This window comes from Rana temporaria, chromosome 12 (assembly GCF_905171775.1).
Source record: "Rana temporaria chromosome 12, aRanTem1.1, whole genome shotgun sequence".
In the NCBI taxonomy this organism is placed as follows: domain Eukaryota; kingdom Metazoa; phylum Chordata; class Amphibia; order Anura; family Ranidae; genus Rana; species Rana temporaria.
The window spans coordinates 61,062,696-61,087,354 of NC_053500.1; the positions used below are offsets into that span (position 1 = coordinate 61,062,696).

Genomic DNA, 24,659 nt, shown 5'->3' on the forward strand with positions numbered 1-24,659 from the left:
GAGCACGTCCACTCAACTTCTTTGGTTGACCATGGTGAGGCCTGTTCTGAGTGGAACCTGTCCTGTCAAACCGCTGTATGGTCTTGGCCACCTTGCTGCAGCTCAGTTTCAGGGTCCTGGCAATCTTCTAATGCCTTGTACACACAATCGTTTTTTCCGATGATAAAAGTCCGATGGACCTTTTTCATCTGAGAAACCGATCGTGTGTGGGCCCCATCGGACTTTTTTCCATCGGTGTAAAAAAATAGAACGGGCTAGATTCAGCAAAGAATTACGCCAGCGTATCCATAGATACGCCGGCGCAGCTTTGAATTTACGCGGCGTATCTACTTTCTGTATTCAGAAAGCAAGATACACCGACATTAGCCTAAGATCCGACTGGCGTAATTCTCTTACGCCGTCGTATCTTAGGGTGAATTCTCACACTGGCCGCTAGGTGGCGCTTCCGTTGTTTTCGGCGGAGAGTATGCAAATTACCTAGATACGCAGATTCACAAACGTACGTGCACCCGGCGTTCGTTTTTTACGTCGTTTGCGTAAGGCTTTTTCGGCATAACGTTGTGCCTGCTTCTATGAGGCGCACTCAATGTTAAGTATGGACGTCGTTCCCGCTTCGATTTTTGAATTTTTTACGTTGTTTGCGTAAGTCATTCGCGATGAGGCTGGACGTAATTTACGTTCAAGTCGAAACCAATGACGTCCTTGCGACGTCATTTGGAGCAATGCACACTGGGATATGTACACGGACGGCACATGCGCCGTTCGTACAAAACGTCAATCACGTCAGGTCAACACACATTAACATAAAACACGCCCCCCCTTACACATTTGAATTACGTGCGCTCAGGGGCGGACTGACCATTCGGTGAGTCGGGCAGTTCCCGAGGGCCCGTGGGGAGGGGGGCCCGGCCGGCTCAGTCTGTCCCTGAAGGTGCCCGCAGCAGCGCTGATTATTATGCACAATAAAATAAAAAACTGTACCCCCGAGGAAGCAGTGCCATGGAACCATTGCCTGTGGCTGTGTGAGCAGCTCAGAGGTGTTTGTTGGCTGGGATGGGTGGCTCATCAGAGCCCTGAGCCGTGCGGGGATATTCTGAGACAGGCGCTCAAGCCACCTCTCCCCCCTGCTCTCTCCTGGGGAATCCAGCTGAGGGGGCGGGGCCATAAGTCTGCCGTGGGTTACAGTCTGTGAAGGAGCTGGAGCCTTTGAGGCAGAAAGCACTGCACATAGAGGAGAGCTGACTGAGTCAGCTTGGAATTTCAAACGGCATCTATCCACACTGATCTGCCTTGTGCAGCAGCAGGAGGTCAGTGTGATAATGAAATCAGTGCAGTTACTGTGTCTGTGTGTTGTTCTAAGAGCCATGCTGAGTGTCACTTCCTGGTTCCTTCCTTCTTGCCCTGTGCTGTGCCTATTTACCAGATCAAGTGCTATTCACTAATGCACACTGATATCTGGTACAGCACTCAGTGTATAGATATCAGTGTTATATATATATATATATATATGGAATAGCACTTAGCTCTGGTTTACATAGGAGCAATTTGCCATGCGATTTGACATGTCAAATCGCATGGTAAAGGCACTACCTGAATCAGTGCGATGCCCCATTTGTGGCCCTGCACCGATTCCCAAAAGTAGTTTCTTTGCAACTTTTGCTGACTTTGGGGTGCAATTTCCATCGACATCTGTGCAGCAACCCGCTCAGATGTCTCTGAAATCGCCCGCCAAACTCGCACTGACGTGCGGGTATGAAATCGTGCGAGTTTAGCTGAACTTGCATGATTTAATTCCTGCTGTCAGTGTAAACCTGGGCGTAAGTGAGTGTTATTCCCTATATATGAATTACATAAAATCATTGAAATGTATACACTGAGTGCTTTTCCCTAAGTCCCCTTTCACACTGGGATGTTTTTCATGCGCTTTTGGGCTAAAAATAGCGCCTGAAAAGCACCTGAAAAATGTCTCCCCTGCAGTGTAAATGTGAAAGCCAGATACTTTCACACTGAGGCGATGCGCTAGCAGGACGTTAAAAAATGTCCTGCAAGCAGCATCTATGCCCATTGAAATGCAGCGGCACTTTGCAGGTTGTTTTATCCCTTTTTCAGACACTAGTGGGGGTTAAAAGCGCCCCACTAGCAGCCGAATATCTCCACAAAAATTACGGTAAAGCGCCGCTAAAAATAGCGGCGCTTTACCGCTGCCGCCACCCCAGTGTGAAAGCGGCCTGATACTGTCATCTGTACACTAAGAATGCACCTTACATTAATGATCAGTGGGAAGAATGTTTCTTACATTGGTGATCATTGGGAAGAATGTTTCTTACATTGGTGATCATTGGGAAGAATGTTTCTTACATTGGTGATCATTGGGAAGAATGTCCCTTACATTGGTGATCAGTGGGAAGAATGTCCCTTACATTGGTGATCAGTGGGAAGAATGTCCCTTACATTGGTGATCAGTGAGAAGAATGTTCCTTACATTGTTGATCAGTGGGAAGAATGTTTCTTACATTGGTGATCATTGGGAAGAATGTCCCTTACATTGGTGATCAGTGGGAAGAATGTCCCTTACATTGGTGATCAGTGAGAAGAATGTCCCTTACATTGGTGATCAGTGGGAAGAATGTTCCTTACATTGGTGATCAGTGAGAAGAATGTTCCTTACATTGGTGATCAGTGGGAAGAATGTCCCTTACATTGGTGATCAGTGAGAAGAATGTCCCTTACATTGGTGATCAGTGAGAAGAATGTCCCTTACATTGGTGATCAGTGGGAAGAATGTCCCTTACATTGGTGATCAGTGAGAAGAATGTCCCTTACATTGGTGATCAGTGGGAAGAATGTCCCTTACATTGGTGATCAGTGGGAAGAATGTCCCTTACATTGGTGATCAGTGGGAAGAATGTTCCTTACATTGGTGATCAGTGGGAAGAATGTTCCTTACATTGGTGATCAGTGAGAAGAATGTTCCTTACATTGGTGATCAGTGAGAAGAATGTTCCTTACATTGGTGATCAGTGAGAAGAATGTCCCTTACATTGGTGATCAGTGAGAAGAATGTCCCTTACATTGGTGATCAGTGAGAAGAATGTCCCTTACATTGGTGATCAGTGGGAAGAATGTTCCTTACATTGGTGATCAGTGAGAAGAATGTTCCTTACATTGGTGATCAGTGGGAAGAATGTCCCTTACATTGGTGATCAGTGGGAAGAATGTTCCTTACATTGGTGATCAGTGGGAAGAATGTCCCTTACATTGGTGATCAGTGAGAAGAATGTCCCTTACATTGGTGATCAGTGAGAAGAATGTCCCTTACATTGGTGATCAGTGAGAAGAATGTCCCTTACATTGGTGATCAGTGAGAAGAATGTCCCTTACATTGGTGATCAGTGAGAAGAATGTCCCTTACATTGGTGATCAGTGAGAAGAATGTCCCTTACATTGGTGATCAGTGGGAAGAATGTCCCTTACATTGGTGATCAGTGAGAAGAATGTCCCTTACATTGGTGATCAGTGAGAAGAATGTTCCTTACATTGGTGATCAGTAGGAAGAATGTCCCTTACATTGGTGATCAGTGGGAAGAATGCCCCTTACATTGGTGATCAGTGAGAAGAATGTCCCTTACATTGGTGATCAGTGAGAAGAATGTCCCTTACATTGGTGATCAGTGAGAAGAATGTCCCTTACATTGGTGATCAGTGAGAAGAATGTCCCTTACATTGGTGATCAGTGAGAAGAATGTCCCTTACATTGGTGATCAGTGAGAAGAATGTTCCTTACATTGGTGATCAGTAGGAAGAATGTCCCTTACATTGGTGATCAGTGGGAAGAATGCTCCTTACATTGGTGATCAGTGAGAAGAATGTTTCTTACATTGGTGATCAGTGGGAAGAATGCTCCTTACATTGGTGATCAGTGGGAAGAATGTCCCTTACATTGGTGATCAGTGAGAAGAATGTCCCTTACATTGGTGATCAGTGAGAAGAATGTCCCTTACATTGGTGATCAGTGGGAAGAATGCTCCTTACATTGGTGATCAGTGGGAAGAATGTTCCTTACATTGGTGATCAGTGGGAAGAATGTCCCTTACATTGGTGATCAGTGAGAAGAATGTCCCTTACACTGGTGATCAGTGGGAAGAATGTCCCTTACATTGGTGATCAGTGGGAAGAATGTTCCTTACATTGGTAAACAGTGGGAAGAATGTCCCTTACATTGATGATCAGTGGGAAGAATGTTCCTTACATTGGTGATCAGTGGGAAGAATGTTCCTTACATTGATGATCAGTGGGAAGAATGTTCCTTACATTGGTAAACAGTGGGAAGAATGTCCCTTACATTGATGATCAGTGGGAAGAATGTTCCTTACATTGGTGATCAGTGGGAAGAATGTTCCTTACATTGGTGATCAGTGGGAAGAATGTTCCTTACATTGGTAATCAGTGGGAAGAATGTCCCTTACATTGGTGATCAGTGAGAAGAATGTTATTTACATTGGTGATCAGTGAGAAGAATGTTATTTACATTGGTGATCAGTGGCAAGAATTAAATTCCTATAATAAACATTTATTTTGAACATTGTGTAGAGAAATTATTTGCAATGTGGGCAGTGCAATATGTAGGTGGGACTTTGTGTGGATATAGCTTGAACGTGGGCGGGGACACAGGGGGCCCCATGATCTTCTTTTGCCCGGGGGCCCCATGAGCTGTCAGTCCGCCCCTGCGTGCGCTTACGCCGGCCCCATTTACTTACGGTGCAAGTGCTTTGTGAATACTGCACTTGCTCCTGTAAGTTGCGGCGGCGTATCGTAAATACGGTACGCTGCGCCACCGTTAGATTGCGCGCCCCTACCTGAATCTAGCCCAACATGTTTTAAATTTTTCAGATAAAAAAAAAAAAAAAAACAATAGTAAAATTCCGATCTTCTGTGTGGAACTCCATCGGAGAAAAATCCACGCATGCTCAGAATCAAGTCGACGCATGCTCGGAAGCATTGAACTTCATTTTTTTTGGTTTGTCATAGTGTTTTACGTCACCGCGTTTTGGCACGGTCAGAATTTAGTCTGTGTGTATGCAAGACTGATGAGAGTCAGCTTCATCGGAATTCTGACAAAAATTACATTGGATTTTATGCCATCAGAAATCCGATCGTGTGTACGCGGCATTATAGCCTAGGCCAGGGGTCTCCAAACTGCGGCCTGAGGGCCGAATGTGGCCCTTTGCTAGCCTTCATTTGGCCCTTGGGGCACTATTGCTCCCAATGATATGAGGCACTATTCCTCCCAATGACGCCAACAATGGCGCACTATTTCTTCCACTAACACCAATGATGGGGCACTATTCCTCCCAATGACACCAACAATGGGGCACTATTTCTTCCACTAACACCAATGATGGAGCACTATTCCTGCTCCTACTGACCACCAACACTGAGGCCATGTTTATTCTCACTGATGCTTGGCCCGGGGCATTTCTACCCCCACTGGTCGGAATCCGGCCCCCCTGAAGTCTGAAGGACAGTAAACTGGCCCTTTGCTTGAAAAGATTGGAGACCCCTGGCCTAGGCCATCTTTATATAGAGCAATAATTATTTTTTTCAGATCCTTAGAGAGTTCTTTGCCATGAGGTGCCATGTTGAACATCCAGTGATCAGTATGAGAGAGTGAGATCCATAACACCAAATTTTACCCGCCTGCTCACCATTCACACCTGAGACCTTGTAACACTAACGAGTCACATGACACCGGGGAGGGAAAATGGCTAATTGGGCCTAATTTGGACATTTTCACTTAGGGGTTATTTTGAGGGGGCAGAAAATTTACACTGTTATACAAGCTGTACACTCACTACTTTACATTGTAGAAAAGTGTAATTTCTTCAATGTTGTCACATGAAAAGATATAATAAAATATTTACAAAAATGTGAGGGGTGTACTAGTGTTGCAGTTATAGAAAGAGTCAATGTCAAATTCTCTCTGGTTGACCATAGAACAACATTTATTACCTCCTCCTTTCTTACCTACCTTACCTGTACAGCAGGGGCATTCAGTTGCACTACACTTGTAGTTCCCCTTGCAGTGTAACCAAGTAACAACCCTAATGGGTTCCCTGTTGAAAAAACTGGGGGATAAATATCGACCCAAGGTCGGTGCCCAATGGGGTACCACACAGTGGCGGCTGGTGCTCAAAGTGTTTGGGGAGCGCAAACAAACTGAAAAATACTGAAAAAAAACATCAATTGCAGCTACTGTGCCATCAAACGCAGCAACTGTGCCATCAAACACAGCCATTGTGCTCATCAAACGCAGCCACTGTGCTCATCAAACGCAGCCACTGTGCCCATCAAACGCAGCCACTGTGCCCATCAAACGCAGCCACTGTGCCCATCAAACGCAGCCACTGTGCCCATCAAACGCAGCCACTGTGCCCATCAAACGCAGCCACTGTGCCATCAAACGCAGCCGCTGTGCCCATCAATTGCAGCCATTGTGCCGTTTAAAGGCTTCCACTGTGCCATTAAACGCTGCCACTCTGCCCATCAAATGCTGCAACTGTGCCACCCAATGCTGCCACTGTGACCCTGCACCCGCTCGCCATCTGCCATTACCATGTCGGGCAGCGGGTGACGGCGGTGAGCGGTGTCCTCTGAGCGGTGGCTTCATGTGTCTCATCCCTTCCTCTCCTCCCGTCAGGCGTCCAATCACAGCACCTATCGTTTCAGCCAATCAGGTGAAGGGTAACAGACCGAGCACCTGATTGGCGGAGTGACGGTTCTAACACATCTGGGTGAGCTGCGAGCGCCAAGCTTTTTTGTTAATAGGTTGTCTCTGTTCTTATCCCTGGCGATTTTGAGGGCTCTGTCTATCATTCATCTAGGATAGCCCCAATTTAAGAATTCCCTATACAGAAGAGAGGCTTCCTGCTCAAATTCTTGATCGTTACTACAGATGCTCCTTACTTGCTAAAATTGTCCCACAGGCATACCTTTAATGGTGTGTCTCGGATGGCCCGATTGGGCCAATAAAAGGGAATTGCACTACTCTGTATGCTTACTATACAGAGTAGTGATAACTCTCAAGCTCATACCCATCAATTTGACATCTAGGTAACAAATGCTTCTGCTGTCAGCCTGTCCCGTGAAAGATAGATTTCTGTTATTGGTGCTTAAAAATTTAAGGAAACGGTCACTCCATCCTCCATTATTATCAAAAGGTCATCTATGAACCTCAGGTACATCCTAATAGATGACCTAAAAGTGGTTGTAAACCCTTTACAACCACTTTTTATTGCATGCAAGCCTATAGTAAGGCTTTCCTGTAGCTACCCAGGATATCTCCTAAACCTACACGGTTTAGGAAATGTCTCCTGTGTTTGCATGTTCTGATGTCATCGGCACATGTGCACTGAAGCAATGACAGGTAGTGTGCCGTTACCGGTGGCTCCCATGCGAGTGCGCGGAAGGGTGTCATCACGGCTCCTGCCAATCACAGCACCGGAAGTAACTCTGGGAGACATGCTACATAGATAAATCAGTCATCAGTCATCACTTCCAAATATAGGGAAACCCGCCTCTACATCTAAATTGTGAGGTATCGATAGATATAAACTGGTAACATCGCATGTCACCCAAGAGAAACTGTCCTCCCAATCAAAGCTATTGACCATGTGCAGAAGATGATTTGTATCTTTCAAATATCCCAGTAATTGTACTACCAAGGGATGCAGTTGCTTTTTTATCCACTGACTCAGTCTCTCATTAAGAGACCCGATCCTCGATATAATGGGTCACCCATGTAAGGTATCTAACCCCTTGTGGGTCTTGGGTAAATGGTAAAACATCAGGAGGGTAGGAAAGTCGGAAATGAATAAATCAGCTTCTTTTTGGTTAAATAATGCCGGCCTAACCCGCCCCCCCCCCCCCTCCGTCCACTAGGCCGGTTAGTATGGTTTTATACTTCTTGGTTGGATCACCCCCAACTCTGATGTAGGTATGAGTGTCTGACAGCTGTCGGATGGCTTCTTCCCTATACTTGTCTGTATTCAAAACTACAATTAAGCCCCATTTGTCAGAGTTTTAGATGACAATGGACTGGTCACCCTCTAAGCTTTTAGGTCACTTCTAATTAAATGGTTTTAAACAGCTAAGGCAGAGGGGGGCTTTATTGACCCTGCCCTACACCTGCGCAGCAGTGTTGCCAACCTGCCAGATTGAAATTTACTGGCACGACACCCGAAATTTACTGGCGCAACCAAGTTTTTCACAGAAGTTACTAAATTACATTTTTAGGTGCAAATTTCAGTATTTAGGCTACAAACAAGTACACTAGGCAAATAGCAATGTGATTTAAGGTAGATATTAAGGTAAAAAAACATATTTTTGTTATTTTCGATATAATAAGGGCAAATTATTTAGTCACATCACCCCCTGCCTCCATCCCCCTCTGCCACCACCACCCCCTGCCTTCACCCCCCTCTACGGTGCCACAATCTCTCTCTGCCTCCAATCTCCGCTGGCCCCCTGCCTCCATCCCCCTCTGCGGTGCCACCAACAGCCCCTGTCTCCATCCCCACCCTCTGCAATGCCACCATCCCTCTCTGCTGTGCCTCCAATCACCCCCGGTGGTTTGTCCAGGCCATTTTGGACCGCCAGCATCTCAATGGCGCTCCTCAGACGGACTCCCCACCGAACCACAGTACAGCTTGGGATCTTCAAAGGTGGGGAGCCAGTCGCTCACTGGGTCCCCGTCGCTGTTCAGATGCTCCGGGCCAACATGGTTCCGGGAACCAGGAACACCGCGTGGCACGCATGCCCCGGCCAGGTAGGCCATAACGCCGGGGCGCCATGATGTGGTCACCCTAAAGGTGGGTGCCACACTCGAAGAAGACCCAGAACCAATGGCATCTGTCTCATAAATACCCCTCCCCAGCATGCACAGCGAGGTCAAACCCTCCTGATTGGCTGCTGGGAAAGAGCACCAAAACCTTGACTCCACTGCTGCCACCTGCAGCACCAGGGTTGGAAGAACACCCCATCGCAACAGAATAGCCCACAGCACAGCCCAGCTGAGACAGAGACCCTGTTTTGCACTTAACAATCTGGATCAGAGTTCAACTACACTCTGATCTACCTCTAAATTTAACTAGCACTGGTACGATAAAGTACACAGGCGCTACACATGTATTCTACGGAAGCAAGCCGGGGCTAGACATGCCAGGTATACTACTGCACAGCCATATGCATTGCATGGCCTCATACACCTAAATGGCTCATGTCAGCAGCAGTACCTCCTGCTGTATGTGACATGTGGTTTACTTTTTGCAGCAGCTGCACAGCAGAACATTGTGGTCACACCACATGTACAGTCCTGAACAGCTGCATATCCTTCTTCAGGTAGGTGGTCGTGGGGTGGCATGCCCTGCCAGGCCAGCCCCCCCCCCATGGATGTTGTGCCCGCCGCACTAAGCTCCTCACTCAAGTGTCGGGACAAGGTGAAAGGGGGGGGGGGTTGGAGCCTGACACAGGGAACCTAAGTGAACAGTAAAGTCTAGACAGAAGTGACAGCAGCAGAGAGGAGAGAGCCGAAGGAGGTGCGGGCTGTGCTCCCCCTTCTGTCATAACAGTGCTCCTCCATGCAGCAGATGATCACTCTCAGATTGGGCTTTACATGGTTGTATCTGCGCCTTGGGGGAGGCACAGTTTGTCATCTTTGCCCTGGGTGCTAGATGAACTTGTCCCAGCCTTGCCCGCACTGCACACAGGGTAGTAGCCAGCTACACACACTGTGCAGATCAAAGCTGTGTCTGTAAGGGAATCAGATCTCAGCTTTGTGCTGTGTGGGGAGAAAGAGATCTGCTGAGTGCACTACCAGCCGTGACCCTGTCCTCTTCTCTGCCGATCACTGTTTTCTGCCCTGCTAACCCCTGTACACTGCCCTACTGACTCCCCGTACCCTACTGACAAATGTCTTCAGCCCTACTAACCCCTGTACACTGCCCTACTGACCCCCTGTACCCTGCTGACCAGTGTCTTCTGCCCTGCTTACCTCTGTACACTGCCCTATTGACCCCCTGTACCCTGCTGAGCGCTGTCTTCTGCCCTACTAACCCCTGTACACTGCCCTCCTGTACCCTGTTGACTACTGTCTTCTGCCCTGCTAACGACTGTACCCTTCTGACCCACTAACCCTGCACACTGCCCTACTAACCCCCTGTACCCTGGTGACCACTGTCTTTTGCCCTGCTTACCCCTGTACACTGCTCTACTGACCCCCTGTACCCTGCTGACCACTGTCTTCTGACCCTGCTTAAACCCGGTACACTACCCTGCTAACCCCCTGTACCCTGATGACCACTATCTTCTGCCCTGCTAACCACTGAACCCTTCTGACCTACTAACCCCTCTACACTGCCCTACTAACCCAATGTACCCTGCTGACCACTGTCTTCTGTCCTGCTTAACCCTCTACACTGCCCTACTGACCCCCTGTACCCTGCGGACCACTGTCTTCTGCCCTGCTGTCCCCTGTACCCTGCCCTATTGACCCCTGTCTGCTGCCCCCTGTACCTTGCCCCCACTGATCCCCATCTGCTGCCCCCTGCACCAGTGGCGGCCTGTCAATTAGGGGCGCAGGGTTACCCCCCCAAATCCATTGTGCCCAGCCCCCTAAACTTTAATTGGCTTAAAAAAAGGGTGGGCTCGGGGGAACAGTGAGCCCACCCCCTTGTGTGACATTAGTGAATTAATATTCACTAATGTCTTCATGCTTCTCCTCCAATCAGGAAGCGGGTCCTGACTCTTTCAGAGTCTTAAGACTCCCTCTGCCTCCTGTTTGGTTGGGAGGAGAAGCATTGGCCCCCCGGGGGCAGTAACAGCCTCTTCCAGGAGCCCAAAATCAACAGTACACCACCACCTCATCCTTCCTTCTCCCCGCACCTCTACCGCAGTAAAGGGAAGATCACGGATCGCACGCACCCCCCAAAATATTGATCACCAGCCGCCACTGCCCTATACCCTGCCCTAATGACCCCCATTTGCTGACCCCTGTGCCCTGCCGTACTGACCCCCGTCTGCTGCACCCTACCCTATTGACCCCTGTCCTACTGACCCCCATGCCCTGCCGTATTGACCTCGTCTGCTGCCCGTTGTACCCTACTGACCCCTGTACCTTGAACTACTGACCATGTCTGCTGACCCCTGTACTACTAACCCCTATCTGCTGCTTCCTGTCCTACTGACCTCCGTCTGCTGACCCCTGTACTACTAACCCCCATCTGCTGCTTCCTGTCCTACTGACCCCGTCTGCTGACCCCTGTACTACTTACCCCCATCTGAGGCTTCCTGTCCTACTGACCTCCGTCTGCTGACCCCTGTACTACTAACCCCCATCTGCTGCTTCCTGTCCTACTGACCTCCGTCTGCTGACCCCTGTTCTCTGCCATACTGACCTCGTCTGCTGCCCCGTGTACCCCTCTGACCCCTGTACCTTGCACTACTGACCCTGTCTACTGCCCCCTGTACCCTGCCCTAATGACCCCTGTACCACTGACCCCTATGCCTTGCCGCACTGACCTTGTATGTTGCCCCATGAACCTTGCAATACTGACCCCTATGCCCTGTCGTACTGACCCCTGTACCTTACACTACTGACCCCTGTACTCAGCCCTAGTGACCCCTGTTTGCTGCCCCTGCCCTACTGACCTTGCATCCTCTGCCCCCCTGACATTTTTTACTGCACCCCACATCAGACCCCGTGGCTCCGGATCCGGCCCTGTGGGGTGGTTAATCCACAGCAGAACTTGCTTCCTTTATGGCCTGTGGTGTGGATGAGCCCTGGGTGTATAGTGGGGGGGGGGGGGGGGGATATAGGGGTACTCCTGGAAAGTGGAGGATTATAGAGTGACATGGACTGGTTGGACATTTCTCCTCCATTATCATACATTGCACTGAAATCATTGTATAGAAAAGTCGTTTTTGCAGGAGAACTGTGTAGGAATGTAGAAAGCCCCGAGCCCCGAGCCATAAGATCAGGAAGGCTTCCACTGTAGTGTCCCCTGTGAACGATGTCCCCAGCACCCACCCCCGATCTCTGCCCCGTCTATGAGGCCCCCCCACCCCGACTCAGGGTTTACTTTTCTGCACGGCGGAGTGTTACGGGCGGGTCCTCCCAGTGTTGTACACAGGTGAGCCAGGTGCGCGGAGGAATCAAAGCAGCGCTTCTCATCACACATTATTCATGAGCTGAGGGGCGGGCCTACAGACACTGAACGTCATCTAGCCATACAGGGCGTGGTCTGAGAGCTACAGGCCCCCTTTTTTATTGGCTGCCCGGCATGAGGGAGTTATGAATATGTAATAAGCCGGCCCCTGGCTGAGAGAACCAGGAAGCGGCTGCGGCCCAGGCGCCTCCCGCGGGACACGGATCGGGGGAGATACCGGACACAGGACAGGTGAGGAGTGTGCTGCTGGCGGTGAGGGAGCGGCGATGTGACGGCTGTGTGAGGATCGGTGGCCCGGTGATGGGAATACAGGGGCAGTGATAGCAGGCTGCAGAGCGGTGACTGGCCGCTGGGGGTCGGTGTACGGGGCTCCGGGGTGATAGGACAGGTGTGAGGTGGACGGAGCCCGGGGTGTGATCCGGCCAACACGGCGCACGGCTCTGCCTCACACAACAGGTGTGTACCCGGGGGCGGGGCCTAAGTTCACTCTGGATGTGTGAGAGAGAGATACTGACTGACCTCCATGTACTACATTATATACTACATTATACTGTATAATACTACTACCACTCCTCCTGTATACTACATTATACTGTTTAATATTTATACTACCACTCCTCCTGTATACTACATTATACTGTATAATACTACTAACACCACTCCTCCTGTATACTACATTATACTGTATAATACTACTACTCCTCCTGTATACTACATTATACTGTATAATACTACTACTCCTCCTGTATACTACATTATACTGTATAATACTACTACCACTCCTCCTGTATACATAACTGTATAATACTACTACCACTCCTCCTGTATACTACATTATACTGTATAATACTACTACCACTCCTCCTGTATACATAACTGTATAATACTACTACCACTCCTCCTGTATACTACATTATACTGTATAATACTACCACTCCTCATGTATACTGTATTATACTACCACCACTACTCCCCCCCCCCCCTGTATACTACATATTACTACCTTTCTTCCTGTATACTACATTATACTGTATTATACTACTCCCCCCCCCCCCTGTATACTACCTTTCTTCCTGTATACTACTACCACCACCCCTCCTGTATACTATATTGTACTACTCCCCCCTGTATACTACCTAATACTACCTTTCTTCCTGTATAATACTACTACTGCCACTCCTCCTGTATACCACACCTAGCACTACCCATGAAGGAGCTGCTGGATGTTTTCGGGTGGCATGTTGTCTCTATTTCCTCGCCGTCCAGGGTAGTGGATGAGAGTAGAGCAAGTAAAATGTCCACACTGTACGCTTCCCTTTTAAAGATTTATTTGCTGACCTTGCTAAAAGAATAAAAGTGATGGAAGGGTAACGGGTAGATAGGTTCAGGTGTATTAATTCAGTCGGGAAACACTCCTGCTTCCAGCAACACAGTTCTTGTCGCCACTCCAGCCAGAGTGGGTATTGCGCACCCAGATAGGTTTCTCTCACTAGCCTAGCAGCCGGAATGGCGCATGGAATATGGTACAGTCTCTGCCACAGACTTTCCCACAGATGGAGATACTTTTTGTCCGGAATCCTCATGGCACAGGATTCAACACCCGGATCTCTCCAGATTAACTTCTTGCAGAACTTGGAACTGACAGGCGATCACTATCAAGCCTTTCAGTAAATGGTGCATCCTTCGATGAAGTACAAGGCCTCTCCTGAGATACCAGTCTCATGCTCGGTCCTCTCCAAGATAGGTCCTTCAAGCGGCTTCCTCCCTCCAGGATGGACAGCACGGGATCACCCTTGAAAGCATAGACCCAATCTGCTTACTGGGCCTACTTGGCAGATCACAACCCTGGACCAACGTGATCCGAAACCAGGAACACGTACCCCCGGCCAGGAGGGCCACACAAGGGGTGGTGGGACGACAGACCAGGATCGACGACCCTTGTCCAATCACGTCTGTCCCTTATGTACCCCTCCCCAGCATGCACAGCGGGTCGATCAACCCCCACTGATTGGCTGCCGAGGGGAATCACTCAATTCACCCTGACTTAGCTGCTGCCACCCTTGGCCTGGAGTAACAACTCTGACTTCCCTCTAAATTTAAAGCAGCGCCAGCCCAACAGGAGCAGCCCGCTACATACATCTCACTATGTGAGAGAGATGGATACTAACCTCCATATACTCAGCCTGTATACTACATTATAGTGTATACTACTACAACCACTCCTCCTGTATACTACATTATACTGAATACTACATTTATAGTGTAAACTCCTCTGTACTACTTCCGCCACTCCTCCTCCTCCGTACTACTTCCGCCACTCCTCCTCCTCTGTACTACTTCCGCCACTCCTCCTCCTCTGTACTACTTCCGCCACTCCTCCTCCTCTGTACTACTTCCGCCACTCCTCCTCCTCCTCCTCCTCCTCCTCCTCCTCCTCCTCTGTACTACTTCCGCCACTCCTCCTCCTCTGTACTACTTCCGCCACTCCTCCTCCTCTGTACTACTTCCGCCACTCCTCCTCCTCCTCCTCCTCCTCCTCTGTACTACTTCCGCCACTCCTCCTCCTCTGTACTACTTCCGCCACTCCTCCTCCTCTGTACTACTTCCGCCACTCCTCCTCCTCCTCCTCCTCCTCCTCCTCCTCTGTACTACTTCCGCCACTCCTCCTCCTCTGTACTACTTCCGCCACTCCTCCTCCTCTGTACTACTTCCGCCACTCCTCCTCCTCTGTACTACTTCCGCCACTCCTCCTCCTCTGTACTACTCTTCACTGCTACCGCTACCCCTCCCGTATACTACATTACACTGTGAGAGAGATGGATACTAACTGACCTCCATATACTACATTACACTGTGTGAGCTGTATACTCCTCCTGTGTGACATCTGGCTCGTCTCCTGAGTTCTGGTGAGGAAGTGCACTTTGATAAATGATAGATTTCTTTTCAGATCAATCTCTCCCAATAGGTAATAATCTATAGTGGATAACCCATTTGATTGATATGGAGCACACAAAGTGGACTTCAATCAATGGTTAAAGTAAGATTAAAGCAGAGCTTGACAAATTTGATTTGACTCTAGGAGCGAGTTTACGGGGAGAACATGTAACATTCTTGAAGGTGAATTTTTTTCTTTTATCCCTTTTGCTGCCCAAGCTCATAACTTTTTTTATTTTGCACACGTTTAATCATTTTAGGCCTGAAGATTATATAAAACTCCCAAAACATTATGGGGCAGATCCACATACATCTGCGCTGGGCGCAGCGTATCTAAGATACGCTACTCCGCCGTAACTTAACTTTTTTTTTTTTTTTTAATCCACAAAGAATCTGCGCCATAAGTTACGGCGGCGTAGTGTATCTCTTGCGGCGTAAGGGCGCGTAATTCAAATGGATCTAATGGGGGCGTGTTTTATGTCAATACGTCGTGACCCGACGTAAACAATTTTTTTCGCAACTGCGCATGCGCCGTCCCTGGGGGTATCCCAGTGCGCATGCTCGAAATTAAAACGGAACCAGCCAATGCTTACGACGGTGACGTCATTCTACGCAAATTCCTATTTGCGAACAACTTACGCAAACGACGTAAAAAATTCTAAATTGTACGCGGGAAGAACGGCCATACTTGACATTAAGTACGCCTCAGAATAGCAGCTTTAACTATACGCCGGAAAACGACGTAAAAAATGCGCCGGACGTACGTTCGTGGATCGGCGTAAATAGCTTATTTGCATACTCGACCCAGATTTCGACGGAAACGCCACCTAGCGACCGCCGAAAAATTGCATCTAAGATCCGACAGCGTACTAAGACATACGCCTGTCGGATCTAGCCGAGATGCCGTCGTATCTTGTTTTGAGGATTCAAAACAAAGATACGACGCAGGAAATTTGAAATTACGCCGGCGTATCAATAGATACGCCGGTGTAATTTCTTTGTGGATCTGCCCCTATGTATTTTTTTGAGGCACAAAACGCAATAAATTACCCAATTTTTTGTTTAACTGCTTGCCGACCAGCCGCCGTCATTCTACGGCGGCAGGTCGGCTCTCCTGGGAGCGAGAGCCCGTACAATGACGTCGGCTCTTTTTGCGGCCACTAGGGGCGCGTGTCCGCCATAATGTCGCAGTACCGAAAAAAAAATCGCTGATCGCCGCCATTACTAGTAAAAAAAATATACTAATAAAAATGCCATTAAAAATACCCCCTATTTTGTAAACGCTATAACATTTGTGCAAACCAATCAACGCTTATTGCGTTTTTTTTTTTTTTTTACGAAAAATATATAGAAGAATACGTATCGTCCTAAACTGAGGAAAAAAAATGTTTTTTTATATATTTTTGGGGAATATTTATTATGGCAAAAAGTAAAAAATATTATTTTTTTTCAAAATTGTCGCTATATTTTTGTTTATAGCGCAAAAAAATAAAAACCGCAGAGGTGATCAAATACCACCAAAAGAAAGCTCTATTTGTGGAAAAAAAAAGGACGCCAATTTTGTTTGGGAGCCACGTAGCACGACCGCGCAATTGTCTGTTAAAGCGACGCAGTCCCGAATCGCAAAAAGTGCTCTGGTCTTTGGGCAGCAATATGGTCCGGGGGTTAAGTGGTTAAGTATAAAAGCCAAGGTTGCACAGAGTACATAGATACCCAACACGTTAAACCTTACATTTTACATGCGCCTGTGAAATGACAAACTTTAGTACCCTATATTTTCCATAGGTGAGGCTTTAAATCCTCCTATAGGTCATCAGTTTAGCTTTAGGAAGGAGGTCTGGTGCTAGAAATATTGATCTCATTCTGGCGTGCAATATGTAACCTGTATCGCAATCAGTGTTTTCAGGGTGTACCATGCACAGTCATGTTGGAACAGGAAGGGGCCACCCCCAAACTGTTACCACAAAGTTGGGAGCGTGAAATTGTCCAAAATGTCTTGGCATGCTGATGCCTTAAGAGTTCCCTTCACTGGAGCCAAGGGGCCAAGAACAACCCTCCAACAAATGATTTGGACCAGTGTACAAAGCAAAGCAAAGCCCATAAAGACATGGATGAGCGAGTTTGGAGTGGAGGAACTTGACGGGTCTGCACAGAGTCCTGACCTCAACCTGATGGAACCAGTGTGACATGGGCCTAACATGCTTGTTGTTTTAAATTCCGTTCCAATCACTTAAAGCCTATTAAAGAGATTCACTTATCACATCTTGCACAGAAGGCTGTCTTTTTGGTTACAGAGCTGGCTGCTGCCTTCTGCAAGGAACCTTTCCTGATTCTTCACCAAGATAAGGTGGTGTCAAGGCCTCGCTCCTCTTACCCGAGGTGGTTTCCTCGTTCCACCTGAATCAGGACATTGTGTTGCCATCTTTTTGTCCTAATCCTTAACAACCTAAAAAAAAAAAAAAATCTCTTCACTCTTTTTAGTTGTTGTTCTTCAAGCAGTTTTAAAGCAGAGGTCTCCAAACTTTTTAAACAAAGGGCCGGTTTATTGTCCTTCAGACTTTAATGGATCCGGGCTGTGGCCAGCAGGAGTGGACATTTTCCTTGCATCTGTGGGAGTAAATATCGCTGCTGTCTTCTGGGACCTGTGTGTCTCCCAGAAAACAGCGGGGGGAGGGGGGCTGGACATAGCATCGTTTTTCGCAGATTCTCTGGCACTTTTTCACAGGAAGTGGGAGCAAATACCTATATTAGATGGGTATCTGCTCTCCCCCCCGAAAGGTACTTTATTTATTTTTTCTGTGCCGATACAACACCGATATTTCAGCCACCTCTCCTGCTGATAGCCGATATTTTTTTGACGATAATTTGTACATTATAAAAATAAAAATTTACAGTTTTTTTTCTGTTATTGCTGTCACAAGGAATGTAAACATCCCTTGTGACAGTAATAGGCATGTGAGAGGTACTCTTTATGAAGAGATCTGGGGTCCGTAAGACCCCCCCCCCCCCCCAGACCCCTTTTCTGCACTTCAAAGTATTCAAAACGTCAAGATCTGTGTTTTTTGAATACTTTATTATTTAAGACTGGCACCTTTAAGATGCCAGTAATCTGGGAAGTGATGTCATGACATCAGGTCTCGGATCTAGTAACCCGGAAGTGAAGAATCGGCTTTGTTTGGGTCTTCAGCCAGCCGGCAGGTGTGTTGGCTGGTTGCTCAGGCCTCCCGGTGGGATGGAGGGGGTACGTCCCCTCCCACTGCCTGTAATAACAGCCGAACGGCTGCTGAGTCACATCGGTTGTTACAGTAAAGCTAACCGTCCGCTCTAAAGAACGCAACATGGATGGTCAGGACAGTGATCCTATTTTGATCCGACTTCAATGATTTTTAATGGGCTGAAGTCGGACCAAAGTAGTGCAGGAACCTTTTTTCAAAGTCAGACGGCTCTCATAGGGAATCATTGATTTGCACACATCATGCGACATGTGCTCCTAAAGTCAGAACTAATGTCGTACCAGTGTGAACCCGGCCTCAAATGCATGTACTTCGATCTGTAAATAAAGTCAGTTTAAAGCAACCTGTCAAGTTAAAAAAAAAAAAAAAAAGTGTTTTTAATGTTCCTCTGCTTAACCCCTTATTTTACTCCAATCATCCTTAACCACTTTTTTTTTTTTGCTAGAAAATTACATACAACACCCAAACATTTATGTTTTTTTTTTTTTTTTTTTTTTGTTAAGCAAAGACCCTATAAAATACAATGGGGTTGTTGCACTTTGATCAATTCCTCTTCCTTTTTTTTATTTATGTTTTTACTTTTATTCCTATTACAATGAATGTACACATTCCTTGCAATAGGAATAGGGCTGAAACAACTAATCGATCGATTATGAAATTTAAAAAAAAACTAAAATTAGCCCTTTATAGTACAATAAAGCAAATCGCTACGGTAAATATTACTTTCACTGTCCCACAGTAAAAAAATTTACTTAATTTTTTTTTTTTTTTTTTTTTTAACCCCATCATGTTGGTAAACATCTCATGCCTGGGTCACACCTGTTTTTTTTGGTGCTTTTTGCAGAAACACACTACAGTTCATTTACATGTTATCCTATGGGACACATTCACATGCATGACTTTTTTTTCAGCTGCTGCGTATTTGGAAAGGGCAAGAACTTTTTAATGCAAAACGGTGCTATTTTGTTTTTTTGGGCTCAATATACTTCAATGGAGAAGCTGCAGAAAAGCATGTAATGTGTTTTTGCGTCAATTTGTGATTTGTAATCTGCCCAACAACAAATTGGGCCCAAAAATGTTTTTTTTTTTAGGCTGTTATCCGATTAATCGAAACAATAATCGGCCAACTAATAGATTATGAAAATAATCATTAGTTGCAGCCCTAAATAGGAATAAGCATGCCAGATCCTCTTTACTTTACAATCAGACCCCACATCTTACCGCTAGTCTGGGAAGCCTGAAAAAAAAACATAATCGCACCTGGCCTCCGAACGATCCTAGACTCTGGCTACCATTTGGTCCATTGGAAATCTCTATGGTCAACATCCGGTGCCGACAGATCCGTTCTCCGCCTCACTGATTACACTTTTTGGGTACCAGTGACACTATAACATTAATCAGTGCTTTAAAAATGCACTGATCAATGTAAAAATGACACTGGCAGGGAAGGGGGTTAACAGTGGGAGCAATCAAGGGGTTAAGTGCATTCTAACTGTTCCCGATCACTGGGAACAGAAGATCTGACTTGTTATTCGGCAGAGTGGGGAATTGCCTTGTTTACCTAGGCTGTTCCCTGTTCTGTCACTGTACACAGCTATCGCAGGGCCTGTGGGCACGCTCCTGCTGTGTGCACGCCTGCTCGCTATCCTCGTTGCACTGCATCCCCAATTGTGACAACCTTCTACAAAAAACCCACCACCAGTGGCGATCTGATCCAGACCCCAAGTAAATTTTCAGCAGTAGATTCCTGCTATTAGTCATCTATTGGCTGCAAGCAGCCAGCATTAGATCACTATCAGTGATTGGCTGCTGTGTGTAAGGCTGGGTAGAGCTATGGCAGCTCTGCCCGCCAGTAGAGCTGCACGATTCTGACAAAAATGAGAATCGCGATTTTTTTTTATTTTTTATTTATTGATTTTTTTTTTGCTTAGAATAATGATCACAATGCTCTTGCAGTATAACCTCTTCTTTCACATTATTTTTTTTTGATCCATTAAAGTGTATTTTTTTCCAAAATTGCGTTTGAAAAACCGCTGCACGAATACAGTGTGACATAAAATATTGCAACAACCACCATTTTGTTCTTTAGGGTCTCTGCTATAAAAAAAAAAAAAAAATAGTTTTGCTGTTTCAAGTAATTTTGTAGCAGAAAATGTTTTTTTACTTGTAAGCAACACATGTCAGAAAAGGTTTGGCCTTTAACCACTTAAGGACCGGACCAATATGCTGCTAAATGACCCAAGGGGTTTTTAAAATTCGGCATCCTTTTTTCCCCACAAATAGAGCTTTCTTTTGGTGGCATTTGATCACCTCTGCGGTTTTTATTTTTTGCGCTATAAACAAAAATAGTGACAATTTTGAAAAAAATGCAATATTTTTTACTTTTTGCTATAATAAATATCCCCCCCAAAAAAAAAAAAAAGATTATATATATATATATATATATATATATATATATATATATATATATATATATATATATATATATATATATATATATATATATATATATATAAACCTTCTTTTTTTTTTTTTCTCAGTTTAGGCCGATACGTATTCTTCTACATATTTTTGGTAAAAAAAAATCGCAATAAGCGTTTATCGGTTGGTTTGCGCAAAATTTATAGCGTTTACACAATAGGGAATATTTTTATTGCATTTTTATTAATAATTTTTTTTTTACTACTAATGGCAACGATCAGCGTGTGTTTTTTTTTTATTTTATTTTTTTTTATTATTTTTTATTTTTTTTGTGACTGCGACATTATGGCGAACACTTCGGACAATTTTGACACATTTTTGGGACCATTGTCATTTTCACAGCAAAAAAATGCATTTAAATTGCATTGTTTATTGTGAAAATGACAGTTGCAGTTTGGGAGTTAACCACAGGGGGCGATGTAGGAGTTAGGGTTCACCTAGTGTGTGTTTACAACTGTAGGGGGGTGTGGCTGTAGGAATGACGTCATCGATCAAGTCTCCCTTATATAAGGGATCACTCGATCGATGCCACAGTGAAGCACGGGGAAGCCGTGTTTACATACGGCTCTCCCCGTTCTTCAGCTCCGGGGAGCGATCGCGACGGAGCGGCTATAAACGAATAGCCGTGCCGTCGTCCCGATCGGACCCACGTCTAAGTAGGGATGTACAGGTACGCCAATGTGCCTGTACGTGCCATTCTGCCGACGTACATATACATGCGGCGGTCTGGAAGTGGTTAAAGTGGAGTTCCACCCAAAAATGGAACTTCTACTTTTTGGAACCCTCCCCCTTTCAGGGGGGGATTGTCTAATACAGGTATTTGCTCCCACTTCCTGGCATAGATCACCTCGTGATGCTTCATTTCATGATTCCCTCAACAAGGATGGTGGCGGGGGGAGCCGAGTGATGCCTCGGCTGCCGACATTGCGGGCACCATGGACAGGTAATTTATTAAAAGTCGGCAGCTGCTGTATTTGTAGCTGCTGGCTTTTAATATATATTTTTTTTTTTTTTAAGTGGGGCCTCAGCTTTAAATGGTTAAACTTCCTTCATCTACACGCAGGAGTTTTTTCCTTTGATAAAAGAACAAAGAGATACTTTGTTTCCACTTATTCTTGTGTTGTATTAAAACTTGGCAGGCTGCCTGGATTTTGTTTTTCCAGCTGTGAGAACTCTCTGCACTTCTTAGTAAGACCGTGACATGCTGATTTAAAGATCGCGATTTCGATTCTTCACGTTTAATCGTGCAGCTCTAGTGTGCAGTGATGTCCTCATGAGTGGTGTGAATGTGATGCATCACACTCCCAATGTAAACACGGCAGGGACACTATACTTTCACAAAGCGCTCCTTTTTGGAGCTTTCAGCTACTGGGCTTAGCAATGGATGTCAGCTGTCACTAGCAGCCAGTGGTTCTAGCGTCTACCCCTGCCGCGACCCACAGGAGTGGACTATCCCCATCGCTGTTTTAAAAAGCCACTATTCTAGTGCTGCATTAAAATTGTGCTGGGGACTCGAATGGTTCCACTTTTGCACTCAAATTGGGAAAACGCCTACATTATATTTGTTACATGTCCCTATTCACATATCATAACTTAAAAATTTTTTAATTTAATTGCAGCTTGCCTTTTGTAGATGCTCCATATTGGGCCCTCCGGCAAAAAAAATCATCCTTGTTCTTTTTGTTTGAGGAGATGGGGCCATTGTACTTGTCATAATTATCCCTGTCTGCACAGTGCATGCAGATCTTATTTATAAATTCTAACTAGATTTGAACACGGTCTGTCCTAACAAAGGTTTACAGGTATAGAGGCGGGGCTTCATACATTTCATCCTAAGTAACTGCTGAGAAACATCTAAAAGGTAAATGTTAATTTTTTCTTTTTTTTTTTTAAATATAATAATAATAATAATAATAAAAAGGCACACTGTGTGAATGGGAAAACGCAACAAACATATATGGTTGTGTTCTCGCATTTTACCATAGGAAATACACTTTAAAAGAATAAAATAAGAACAAGTAAGGCCTTTTTTAAATCTGTGTCCCTTGCATATAAATTTTCCCACCTGCCCATTTTGTAAAGTACACTGAGCTGTACACATGCATCTTGGCCGAAGATCGGAACCTTGAAGAAACCAGCTGAAGAGGTCAATGGCCAGCAAGGGATCTTGTAAATACCGCTTTCCTGAAGTGGAGGTGAGTATATTTCTGCTTTATCGTGCATTGCGTTAAAACAATTTACTGCAACAAAATCTTGTAAATTCACCCTTCGTAATGGGAAAGTTACTGTGGATTAAGAGCAGCTGATATTATTTATGTACTGAGTTTTTCTATAGACCCGGGCAAACCTCTGAGAAAATGGAACACTAAAAGTAGAAGGATCTTGCCATTGTTTATACTCGTCATTTTATACAGGGTTTATGGAAACATTGGGTGTAGTGTATACATCAGAGAAGAACTCAAACCATTTATTGTGATGTTGTATGCAAATTGTTCCACTGAGAGTTTGATGCAGTAAGGACAATGAAAAAGCACTTGTCATGCATGGTGCAGTAACCCATAGCAACCAGTCAAATTCCAAATACTGCTGTCATAGGTAATAAGGTTACAAAAAGGCCCTCTCCCTCTCATAAACAGACTTGTTGGAAAATGTGTGTTCCTATGCTCCAGCATACTCTGTATCCCACACTTTGAGTGCAAAGCTATGAACTTGATGACATCAAATGACCTGGAGCATTGGCGGCAGGGACTGATTTTACAGCCTGGAGGGAGCCTGTGAAAGTGGAGGAATGTGGGTGCCTCTGCTATGCGGAATCCACTTGCTCAGTGGGGAATCTCTCTGCTGATCCCCGCTGAGTAGGCGGATGACACCAGGACTGGTGTAAGGATTTTGGACACCCTAGGTGAAGCCTCATTTTGCCGCCCCCCCCCCCCCCTTGCTCATGTATACCCCACCTTTTTAATGAAGTGCCCATCAATGCAGCCTCACCAGTGCCCATCAATAAATGTTTGCTTCCATTCATTCGGGAGTCAGGACACAGAGAGAAGGAATACAAGTGGCCGGGCACCCTAGGCAAAAGTGCGCCCTAGGCGGCTACCTAGTTTGCCTAGTGGTAGCACCGGCCCTGGATGACATGGACACAGTGCCGCTCTCCTCTATGGACCACCTGTCCCTTTCCATCTGATCGGACGGATGGGGAATAGGACCAACATCCCATCTATTTTTGGCAGATGGGATCAGATCATATCGTGGTAGGTGCTAGCGCACATGTGTCCGCTGACATCTACTACTCCATAGAAGACACTGATGTAAAAGGGGCTTTATGGCTTTTTTACCTTAAAGGGTCACTAAAGGAATTTTTTTTTTTAGCTAAATAGCTTCCTTTACCTTACTGCAGTACTGGTTTCATGTCCTCATCGTTCGTTATTGCTTTGAAGTAGCTGTAATTCTGCTGTGATCTCCACACTTCCTGGTTGCCTGTTTCCTTATAACCATCGTACTGGGAGATTTCTCACGGTGGTCTAAGCTGTCATTACAGTGTTTCTAAAACTCCTCAGAGCCTATCGGATTCATTTTAAAAACAAAACACTACCCTGGATTTGTTTGTTTTTGTTCTGTGAGTCTTCCCGACTCACCTCTCACCCGGAACTTCATGTATGTACCTTCAAAACCTAAAGTGAAACTAGAGGCACATTATATGATAGATTAAATTCAATTTTTAATCATTTTTAAAAGGAATCAGTTAACTTTATGTCTCTATACCCAATAAACAGTCATTTCAGCAAAACAT

The 24,659-nt window shown here is 45.8% G+C and overlaps 1 protein-coding gene across 2 annotated transcripts in view; it reads left to right on the top strand.

Moving 5' to 3' along the window:
* Nucleotides 1-12,349: 12,349 nt before the first annotated feature.
* LLGL2 (LLGL scribble cell polarity complex component 2) overlaps nt 12,350-24,659 on the top strand; it is a 159,958-nt gene continuing 147,648 nt past the window's right edge. For both annotated transcript variants that reach the window (XM_040331683.1, XM_040331684.1), the window contains exon 1: nt 12,350-12,452. The gene's annotated coding sequence lies outside the window, so the exon portion shown is untranslated. The remainder of the gene's footprint in view (nt 12,453-24,659) is intronic.